Source organism: Xyrauchen texanus, chromosome 12, assembly GCF_025860055.1.
Source record: "Xyrauchen texanus isolate HMW12.3.18 chromosome 12, RBS_HiC_50CHRs, whole genome shotgun sequence".
Classification (NCBI taxonomy): Eukaryota; Metazoa; Chordata; class Actinopteri; order Cypriniformes; family Catostomidae; genus Xyrauchen; species Xyrauchen texanus.
The window spans coordinates 38,734,365-38,746,514 of record NC_068287.1 but is presented as its reverse complement, the minus strand read 5'-3'; positions in this window follow the sequence as shown (position 1 = coordinate 38,746,514).

The window sequence follows — 12,150 nt, the reverse complement described above, 5'->3', positions numbered from 1 at the left end:
TTTCACAAATATAGTCACAAACCAAAGAAACTGCTTTTGAGGTCGTTCTAAAAGGTTTGGAAATTAAAACATAGAGAGGTGCTTAAGGAGGGTGTCTGACTCTTGATTGGACAAAGGAGGAAGGGGGGACCAATGAGGAACATCAGGTAAAAAAATCCACCTCTTTTTCAGAAGGCGTAGCAATCCCAACAGTTTTTACATCTAAAGAACATAGTCAGGGTAGATGCCATATTTAATTTGACACACATGAAATCGAGGCTGTGAGGGATGGGAGTAAAATGGGTTGTGCTGTCTTCAGTATCTAATTTTCACAAAACATCTTTTCCAGCATTTCTTTTTTGGAAAGACATGTTAGGGTTTTGTTGGCTGAATGATCAATACCAAGGTGCACAACAGTACAGCCCATTGAAAAGACCATTATAATTCTATCTTTCACAGCTCTGTTTTCCTTTGTGCCAATTAAATATCTTATCTACACTGACTAAGATCCAATGAAGATATTTAAACAAGCGCATATGTGAGTGTGTTTGTGTATAGATGTTTGTGAAAGAAAAGGTTTATAGTTGTATTTTATTGTATGCCTGCAAAATAAAGAGACAGAGGGAAAGGAGGAAAAAGAGTGTGCTTGTATACAGTTTCTGTGTGTGATTGAGCGAGGTATTGAGGAGACTGATAAATGAATGAAGAGGGAAGTGAAAGGAGTCGGATCAAGGACATGCTCTGGTTTACCTGATCTCGGCTTGGGTGAGATAGAGGCCAGAGTCGAGTGATGAAGCACACTACATACCATCTTAACAAAGGATGTGAGGGGAAGGAAAAAGAAAGATAGGGAGGAGAGAAAACAGTAGACAAATTCTACAGGATGCCTGAGTAGGAACGAAAGAGGGGACCTGTAAAGGGTTGTTGTTAGGCATTCTTGCAAAAACAAATAGCTAAAACCAGCCTCCAAGCTGGTTTCCACTGGCCACTAGTTTGACAGTTTTAGAAGGGATTTTGACACTTGTCACCTCTTACAACTTTAGAAATTGGCAACAGCAATATGATACCAGACACCAATGTTCATTAATTACATTATTAATAATTAACTTCTACAAGGTAATAAAGTTCATTAGCCTAAGGCCAGACATGTACTGTAAGTACATGTACGCAGATGCAAGTGCTTAGCCAACGCATTGCCAATTTGCAATCCAGTTAAACATGCTTTAGATGCGTTACTGTGGCGGTAACAAACCTCATAGTTACCTTCAAAAGTCTGTGTCACTAAACTGGATGTGTTATTATTCAGATAGTTGCCATAAATATGTTGACTTACTTAGCAATATGGTTTTCAAACTGTAGCTTCACCATGACAGTACTTAACTTGAAAGAGAAAACTCACCATAGAAGGGGAGAGTTCAAACTAATGGCCGCTACATCGCCCCTTTTTGCAATATTGAGAATGCAATGTCTACTAGCGTTGAGTTAAGAATTGCGGTCTAACACATATTGGAATCCAACAACACACAAAATCGAGCTTGTGTAGTTAGAAGCGTCTGCTTTGCGTTTCAACTTAACTGTTGGTGATATTAAAGATTTGAAGATTTACACTCACTGAGAAAATTATTATGAACACTATGGTCCCAATAAATTTCCTGACTTGGTCTTCTGCTGTTGTTGCCCACCCGCCTCAAGGTTTGACGTGTTGTGCATTCTGAGATGCTATTCTGTTCACTACAATGGTACAGAGTGGTTACCTGATTTACTGTAGACTTTCAGTTCGAACCAGTCTGGCCATTCTCTGTTGACTTCTCTCATCAGCAAGGCGTTTCCATCCACAGAATCACCACTCACTGGATGTTTTTTGGCACCATTCTGAGTAAACTCTAGACACTGTTGTGCATGAAAATCTCAGGAGATCAGCAGTTACAGAAATACTCAAACCAGCCTGTCTGGCACCAACAATCATGCCACAGTCGAGATAATTGAGATCACATTTTGTCCCCATTCTGATGGTTGATGTGAACATTAACTGAAGCTCCTGACCCGTATTTGCGTGATTTTATGCACTGTACTGCTGCCACACGATTGGCTGAATATATAACCACATGAATAAGTAGGTGTTCCTAATAAAGTGCTTAGCGAGTGTAGGCCATTAATATAAAATGTAATTGATGTGCAGTCACGTGTGTTTTAAAATTATGTTTAGTTGCATGAAGGAATTCTTACATAAATTTGATGGTCTTATTGATTCGGAGGGGTTTAAAACACAGATTTTGAACTGTGACCTCTTTTATTTTCTCTCCCTTTCCTTGTGCAGTGGTTTCAAGCCAAACCAGCAAATGACATACCCTCTGAACTGCTGCTGTGTTGTTCGTTAGCAAAGTATACAGGCTTTACTGACTGTGAGCAATATCACCCTCACTGTGAGCCCCTGTGGATTGACCCATCACAGGCCTGTCTCTCAAACAAACACACAGACAGCAACCTAAACACACATCATATCCATCTCCACAGCAAACAACAATCAATGCATAGAGCAAAATAAAGAAATTAATGTACATAGCACTTAGTATTGAAGTATAGAAAATAACATACTTTGCATCTGAATATAAGGAGAAACAAACTGATCACAGAACATGAAGACAGATGAACACAATAACAAAGGCTTTAACATTTTTTGTGTACTCTGTCACAGTAGGGGTGGGGGGCATGTTTTTGTGGTGCGTTGTGGGTAAATATGTGCCATAACTCACACAGCGTCACCACGGTGGCGTTTAACCGTTCATGTGAATAATTATTTTCGAGTATGTCTCCATTTTCTTTCTTTCGCTTCAAATCAATTTTTATGGCAGCTGATTTTATGGCAGTCATCAGGGCAGTGGAGAGACTCAGCCTAGCGTCTGCTGCGGGCGTAAAACAGAGCAGAGAGGAGCAATATAAATATTATCGCTTCCACTCAGCCTCAGGCGGCTACATGAATGAGAAAATGTTCGCATTTGTGTGCTGTTGTTTGTGTTTTTGAGGAAAGCTGAGGTTCCTAACCCTTGCCATCATCTATCCTCAGGGTGGCTCTTTCATCGTAGTGGTAACGGGGGTTATCGTTTGACGTCAAGGAACGACACTCTGCTACTTTCGCTGATGGCACATCAAATGATGCCTTGAGATAAACGAGATGACGAGCTCTGTCGTTTTTGTCTCCTTTCAAATACAGATTCAGCAATGTAGGGATCGTCCCTCTAACTTAGATAAGCTTTAGCTAAACTGTATTAAAAATGGCTTTGACAGAAAATCATTATTCATAGACGAATTAAAGCCTAGACTTAGATAAACATCTGTTTGTTGTTGAAATTGTCTGTATTATTAGTAGTGCCTTCTATTGCTCATACTTGCGGTTAGGGATTTGAACAAACCCATAATAAAAGATTTTAGCACCGTTTGTGCTACAGACATGATACTTCAAAACATGCAAAATGTTGTGGTGAGGCATGCTATAACATTTCTAAGAGATTAGACTTGCATTCATTGCCGGGCATTTGATAAAAATGTCTTAAAATAAGACACTTCAATCGGGCAACCACACAGAACATCCTAGCATCCATATAGCAACACCCTGATAACCACTGAAAACACTCTTGGATTGTGGGGGTGACTTGTGCTGGAAAGGCACCATTCACATTTTCAGTAAGGCACTTATTATGGAAGTGAATGTGGCCAGTCGATAAACAGTAAAATACACATACTTTCACAAGTATAGCCACAAGACGTGAACAATATACACAAATCAGCCACAACATTAAAACCACCTGCCTAATATTGTGAAGGTCCCCCTCGTGCCGCCAAAACAACCCTCATCTCAGTAAAGCATTCTGAGGTGATATTCTTCTCACCACAATTGTACAGAGTGCTTATCTGAGTTACCGTAGAAAGTTATATCCAATATTACAACTTCGTTTTCTTGACAACGAAACCCTGTAATTTGAGGTTGGATATACATTTTCAAAGAAAAGGTTAGTGTAACCGGTCCTGCTCGCCCCACGATGAACGGGACTCAAACTGATGTCTCCGGCATGGGAGGCGGGTGCGCTAACAAGGAGGCTAAAGGCTACAGCCTCTAGCGTCAGTCGCTAGTGCACCTCTTAAGGTCAGGAGAGTGAGGTTTTACACACTGCACACATCTATCTACCAGCTGGCTCCTGTTACATTAGCAAGTGATTTTATCGCACTAAAATCATGTTAACTTGTATATTGTTTACATCTTGTGGCTATACTTTTGAAAGGATGTGTATTTTAATGTTTATGGACTTGCCCCGTTCACTTCCATTGTAAGTGCCTTACTGCAACCATTTATTATGTATTTTATTTATTAAACGAGGGGTGAGTCAGTATCATTTTTTGTGGCACTCAACAATTATGTCAGTTGAGCTTAACTCTGAATATTTCCTTAACAAAATTCCTTCCTCTTCTTCCCTAATCCTGTTCTCATTTCCCATCTCTCTTTATCATAAGAGACGCTTTTACTAAGACTCCCCGTGTGTCAAGCCAACTTATGGCAGGATTAGTTTTGTCCAAACACTCCGCGGTGCTCTTGAAAGAGCCCTGGGTGCAGGGCAAGTCCTGTGTCTGCTCAAAGCCTGGGCAGCTCATTTGAACCAGAGAATCTGTGGAATTAATGGTGGTAAATATTAACACCTGCGCTTATGTAAATATTAGTTTCTCACTCTCTCTTATGTAAAGTCTTCATGTGATCTCCGTTACCTCTGAAAGTGGATGAAGACATAATCTCATACAGATGTAATGGGTTCGCCGAGATGAAAGCGACGAACAGGAACTTGCAGTTTTCTGTTACGATAGAATAATCCAGGCTTCTCGGAGGAACGTTAAAACAGAGCTTCTCCAGAGCGGTACATCATCGTCCTCCCAACGCAACAAACCTGTCTTAAATGTCAGTTTTATTCTTTGTTTCTAGTTGCTTCTTTTGGCAGAGATGATCTGATGGCCTTTATTTCCACAGGGTGAAATAGATCTCTTGTGGATTTGTGAGAAGGCGGTTCTATCTAATTATTTCTATCTGTCTTTTTTCTTTGGCGGGTTTCAGGCACTGGCTGCGTCCCAGATGTCATTTAGAATCGTCTCACTTTGAGAATGTTCAAAAGATGAAAGTGGCATATAATTCTTTCACCTCTGAACATGTTGTAGCCTACAATATATAACTTTTTTTATTCTAGTGAAATCATAGTGATCAGGGCTGACTAATCTTTAAGAGTGACACACTTTTGACTTGGTTCAGTACCTGTTTGAAAGCACAACTCATTTTATGTTCTCTTGCTCAGAATGCTGTTAATCTATTTAGGTTTCTTTGTCTTACTGTGTGTTGTGCATTCAAAAGAGATAGAGATACAGAGATACTCAGTGCCTGACATTTCACTACGCCACCTGCTGCTCTCATCCAGAACTGCAACTATTATTTATTTGTATGTTTAAGTATAATGTATACCTTACATGCATACAAAGTCATGAAAATTTAAACCACCTCTCAAATTCTGTATTGTGGTTAATGGTATTCTGTTGAGGAAATAACATTTTTGAAATAACATGGCTCACTCGTTCATTTTGCTAAGCCTAATTTCCTAATTATTGTATCCTGAAAACACACCATTAAATGTGTGTGTGTATATATATATATATATATATATATATTACACTTTTTGCATAATGTGGCAAAATTACAACCTTGGTTTTTCTTTGCTTTCTTCAAACATCACTTGTCTTATATTTCATCTCATGCATGCCCTTCACTGATACTTTTGTTGACATGGTTAACAAGTACACTAACTTTTGAGAGAGAGAGAGAGAGAGAGAGAGAGAGAGAGAGAGAGAGAGAGAGAGAGAGAGAATTATTATGTGCAAAATTGTGTGTAGTTAAAAATGATGCCACAGATGTTGGGTGTTCGTATACTTTCTTTTTACATTTGAAAAATATAAATCATTATCATTCAACAAATATTTAAATGATTTGTTTAGATTATCATAGTTTTAAACACAAAACACATATACAGTGTATATATACAGTATATACACACACACACACACACACACACACACACATATACATATATATATATATATATATATATATATATACATATATATATATATATACACACACCATGCTCCATTTTAGCAGTGATACATATTACAGGTGTCCTTTGGAACTATCCTGTATCGATTTTAGATTAGTAACAACTCAACTGCAGTGCAAAGATGTCTTTACAAAGACACAACAACTGCCCAGAGCCTCTTTCAATGTCCAGCGTGTGTTCTTCCGTACAGAACACAAATTTAAACAGTTATTAAGGTGACCTTTAAAGACGTAGAGTGATGCAAATCCCAAAGGGTTTCCAGAAGTCACCTGAGGAGCCAAGTGTGCAATTAGACATCCATTCAAGAAACGCATAAATAATAGGCTGATAGAAGGGACCTGGGAAGCTCGGGACATAACAGTGATTAATAGAACCATTAATTCAGGCAGATTTTTATCCCAAAACCTTACTCATCTTTACATAATAATGGATAATTACAATGTATGTATATTGTCAAAGACAGAGAGCAGATTAAAATAAAGTTTTGGGAGGAAAATTACGACATTGGTTTCATAGTAGTTTCATAATCACTAAGGGGGAGGGAATCGTTTAATAAGAATCTTTCAAATAAATAGGCTTTAAAATTTCACATTATAAAAATACATTTATCTATTTTGATCTTATAAGTTGTGGTGGTATGATTGAAAGTGTAGTGCTATGTTTTACGGTGAGAAACACAAACATACTGAACCTGGGTTAAATGTATTATGATAGCAAGATCACAACCAACACCAAATCATCACAATACAACTTCAGCTTTTACTCAGAATCATTACAATTTAATTTGAACAGTTAAATGATTAAGGGGAAACAAATATTTCAGAGTTTTCTGTCAGATCAATGAGTGGTAATACTTAAACGTTTTTCTCAACAGTCCATAAGTGGTATAATTGTATAACTAATTTAAACAAAAATTTTAAATGCAAATTAAAATGCCTTTTCTGTACTGTTTAAAAGTTTTACAGAAAACACAATTCTAAAACAGTCCCTGAATGGCATTTTAAAAAATAATGTTACAGCTAATTAAAACAAAACCCTTAAAATCTTTTATTTATAGTCCCTCATAGACTAAATGTAATTTTAATTTAAATGCACCTTCAAATGTCTTTTCTTTACAGTTCGTGAGTGGCAGTAATTAAATTAAGTTTTACAGAAAATTGTCAAACTTATAAATGAGCCTTGTGACCATTTTTGTACAAACATTTGTATGAATGTTTCTTATAATGAAATAGTTGATTGGATGCAGTTCTCTGAGAGGACCCTGCTGAGGGAGCTCTTAAGTGTGTTTGTTTCAGATGTAAGGAACAGGTACCTAAAGGATTTGGCCAAAGGACAAACAGATTGATGACCTTAAAAACAGTTCATCTTTCTCTGAAAAGGTTGGTGATTTGAAAACAACGCCCTTTCTGGAACACGTGGCTGCATTCTAGAACTCAACCACAGGATGGCAGTGTCGGCTCAGTTTTAATGTTCACATGGTCTCCCCGCCCCCACCCCTGCTCCCTCTATAGCCTCCTCCTTATAATACATTATTTATTTCCTGGTTGAAGCACTTCCTCTTTGTTTTAATATTCATGAGAATGTGAGTGAAGAAACTTTTTTTCTCCAAAAGCAAAAGCAGGTAGCCACGTTACCTGTCCTTCTGTATGCCTTACGCTAGGTGGCAAAGGAGTCCAAGTGTGGTAGCAAAGATCAGTACCAAGTGTGTTTGTGCGCTCGCATGTGTATTATTATGCATGCTTAAATACAACATTTCAAGGTCAATTGCATGGCAATAACTCCCAAAATGGTCACAACACGTATTTGTGCTATAATATTGAGTGTTGAAAGTGTGTGAAAGAAATTGAACATTTTATAGGGATAGTCGATCCAAACATGTTATTCCAAGCATGACTTTATTCTCTTCATGGAGCACAAAAGGTGATTTTAGGAGAGAGATTTTCTTTTTCCATACAGTGAAAGTGAATGGTGACTGAGACTGAACATACTGCCTAACATCTTCTTTGTGTCCCATTTAAGAAAGTCTTATGGGTTTGTAACAATATAAGGGTGAATAAATTACTGTTTGTTTTATCTCTTTCTTTTGATCTCTTTAATACCACTGGAGCCTTTACATTGTTGAGATTCGGACAGCTTTTGCATACCAATTTACCAAAGAACTCATCTAGAAGCCCACAGATAGCTAGTGTCCAAAGGCGAAGCCCTGCTCGCTTTAGAAATAAAACGTCCGCTGCTATCTGAAATATTGTTCCTGAGTTTAATGGATGAGTGTGTTTAGATGTTTAAAAACACTTATCAGCTCGGTACTCAAAGGCCTCTCAGAAGACACAAGCAATGGGGAAGCCCTTTAGATAAGAGCGAGAGAGAGAGAGAGAGATTACTTCTCTTTTCTCCTACTGGAACTACAAGAAAATATGGGGAGGAGTGGATGGATTGCAAACGTTATGAGGTTACAACAAAGATTGTGCCTTTGTATAAGCTACTGATTGCTGCACACAGTAGCCAGTTTAGTCCAAATACTGACCACGTTTACATGCACTTAAGAAAACGGTTTATTCCAGGGTTAAGCGGCATTCTGAATCGTCATGTAAACGAGAACGCCGATTTCCTAACACCACTTAAGGGATTAAGAGAAAGTGTTTTAACACACCCAGGTTTCTCCAGGAGAAAGCTGCTTATGTGGCCATGTAAACATTCTTACAAGTTTTTGAAGTGTGTGTATGTGCAAGAATAGATTGGATAACAAGCACCATAGGATGGAGCCCAGCAAAAACACAGTGTAAAACATTTAAAATTTCTCAGAGTACAGAGGTAAAAGCACATAAATTCAAAACTATACCCTTTTATACACACCAATGTAAAATAACAACTGTGCCTCATGTTTGCGGATATGGGCTCCTACGTTGGGGGAATCCCGGAGTTTTATGTAAGAGGAAAATCCCACTATTGCAGTGTGTAATGGGGGAAAGGGAAAGGAAGAGGGGAGAACCAAACAAAACATCAAAGTATTATTTAATTAAACAAAAAGACACAAAGGTAACCACAAACACATACGGAGCAGCTGTCTGTAGCTCTCTCTCCCAAACTGCCGCCTCCGGCAGCCTTTATCCCTCTCACCGGCTTGATTAGCCTGATTAGCCTCCCCCCAAAATGGAGCAACAGCGGGAGAGAGAGAGAAATAAAATGTACTCATCGGTTCTTTGATACGCCGTAGCCTGGTCATTGGTCACCCCTCAAACCTCTAGTAGATGACAGCCACTCCTACCCAGGTTGATCGGAGGCCGTCCTCCGGCCCCTGGCAGATGGAATGCCCCTCTGCGTTTTGGTGGATGATTGGGGTCTCCTCCGCCCCTGGCAGCAGTTCTCCCGCTCCAGGCGGTCAGCAGTGAGTCCCTTCCTGCTCACGGATGGCGGTCTTCTCTTTGACCCCGCCTTGTTTTAGCAGCTGGTAGGGGTCTCCTCTGCCCCTGTCAGTGGACCGACCACTGCAGACGGTCAGTAAGGAGCCCCTCGTCCCCTCGAGGTCTGCGGTCATTCCTCTGTTTTCAGGCAGCCTGGCTTCTCCGTCCCCCGGCGGATGGCCGCGTCTGCTCCTTTGGTGTGGATGGTAGTGGCGAGGACTCCACTACGGCGGATCCCTCCTCCTTCCCGGGCTTTGGCACCAATGTAACGGGGTAACGGGAATGGAAGAGGCGAGAACCAGACAAAGCATCAAAGTAATATTTAATTAAACAAAAACGACACAAACATAACCACAAACACATACAGGGTAGCTGCCTGTAGCTCCCTCTCTCCCGAACTGCCGTCTCCTGCTGCCTTTATCCCTCTCGTCGGCTTGATTAGCCTGATTAGGGGCCAAGCATGTGTCATCACGGCCTGGCCCCGCCCTCCTCCTTGCCACACAGTGCAATTCCACTGCAGGTAGCGATGCAAATTTAAGTAAACAAACATGGCAACAACTTAATTAAGTAAATTAAGTAAAGCATTTGAGGATAAAATAGCAAAGCCTTCCACGGGTGCCATGCTTGTTATTTACACAAGCGTTGCAGAGATATTACGCAGTAGTGACAAAGCTGTTTTAACAGTGCATGTAAACCAGAAAGCAGCCTTTTCCCAATAAGCCAATGTCCATGCAAGTTACTCTTTGATTTAAACAACTCGTCCTAAGGTCATTTTAAGTCGATGTGCAAAGTTAGTTCATGAACTTTACACAGGTAACAACAGGTGGAGTTTATCACATGAACATTGGTCCATTCATTTTGACAACCAGTTGGTGTACAAATGTGTTTTGTGTTACTTTTAAACAATATATCTATATCTGTATGATTTAAAAGAATGTTCCGGACTAAGTAAAAGTTACGCTCAGTCAGTTGCATGTTTTTTTTATTTTTTTATTTATTTGATAGGGACAAGTGGGAACAATCAACATGCACCACACTACAACATTTATAGCCAAGGCTAATTTGCAATGTCCGTCCCCAGATGGGTTTTCCACATAACAATACATACAGAAAGTAAAAAAGAATACATTTACATTTACAAGAGCATTACTAAATTCTGACACTGCATAAAGAAATGTGCATTTGAGCGCAAACTATAAATGATTGCATACTTGATCTCTTTTTAAAAAACACTTTAATTCATTTTTAAAAGCCCCCAGATCTAAGTCCTGTTTCAGCTCGGCGGGCAAGGAGTTCCAGAGCTTAGCACTTTGTACAGTAAAAGCCGACTGGCCAAAGGTCTTTTTTCTAACGGGCACTTTCCATTAGCAGCCCCTCGTGTAATGGAGCCCACTGATCGAAGTGGGACTATGTGACGTCTAAAAACTTCAGGGGCTTGTTTATGCAAACATTTATACATTAATTTCAAGTTACTAAATTTAATAAAATTTTCAAAATTTAAAAAGTTCAACCTCTGCAATACTCCACAATGGTGTGTTCTAGCAGTTTTTTTATCCAATATTTTTAAAGCTCTGTTGTAAATCAATTTTAGGGGCCTGACTGTTGTGTCTGTTGCCTGTGACCAGGAGGTTATACAATAACTTAGGTGAGAAAAAATCATTGTGTGCATAAATGTATTTGCCGCATGAAATGTTAAACAGTCCCGTATGACTCTGAAACTATACAAGTTTGCCCTAGTTGTTCTAGTGATTTTTTTTACATGACTTTCAAATGATAAATGGGAGTCCAGGATTAATCCCAGATATTTTACTTCTTTAACCTGGGCAATTCTTTGACCATTAATTGTCAGATGCAGTTCTTCCATGGGGTGTAATCTGGAAGCAAAACAAACTGACACTGTCTTACTCAGATTAAGGGATAGTCCTGAGTTTTGAAACCATATTGACACAGAATTAATATGTTGCTGTAACTGTTCTGTAATTGCCTCAACACTTTTGCCACTCACAAAAACAACTGCATCATCTGCATACATTTGGAAACCTGCGCCCGGACATACATTTGGTAAATCATTAATGTACAATGTGAAAAGCAGAGGCCCAAGAATTGATCCCTGGGGAACCCCCGTTTTCAGCATTGCAAAGGGTGACTTTTCATTATTAATTATTACACATTGTTGTCTATGTTCCAAATATGTCTTAAACCACTGTAGAGTTCTTTTTTCAAAATTCAGCTGAGATAATTTCTGTAAAAGTACATCATGATTAAGTGCGATTATGTGTGGCGTAACGTTGATTAACACTTATTTATTTAGACTCAAAATGTTTTTAAAAAATCTAAAATAAATTGCATTTACAAGTACAGCACTTACAATGGAAGAATTGGGCCAGTCCATAAGCATTAAAATACACACTGTTTCAAAAGTATAGCTTTTATATTATATGTGTTATGTTTAGTGTGATATAAATTGCTTACTTTACTTATCTTTGTGAAGATATAATATATCCAATACAATATATACAACTTGGTGACATATTGCCGATAATCCCTGTAATCTGGTAAACTATGTAACGCCGGTAAATTCCTGATTTTGTCACCCTAAAATCATGCTAACATCTATAATATGTACGTAT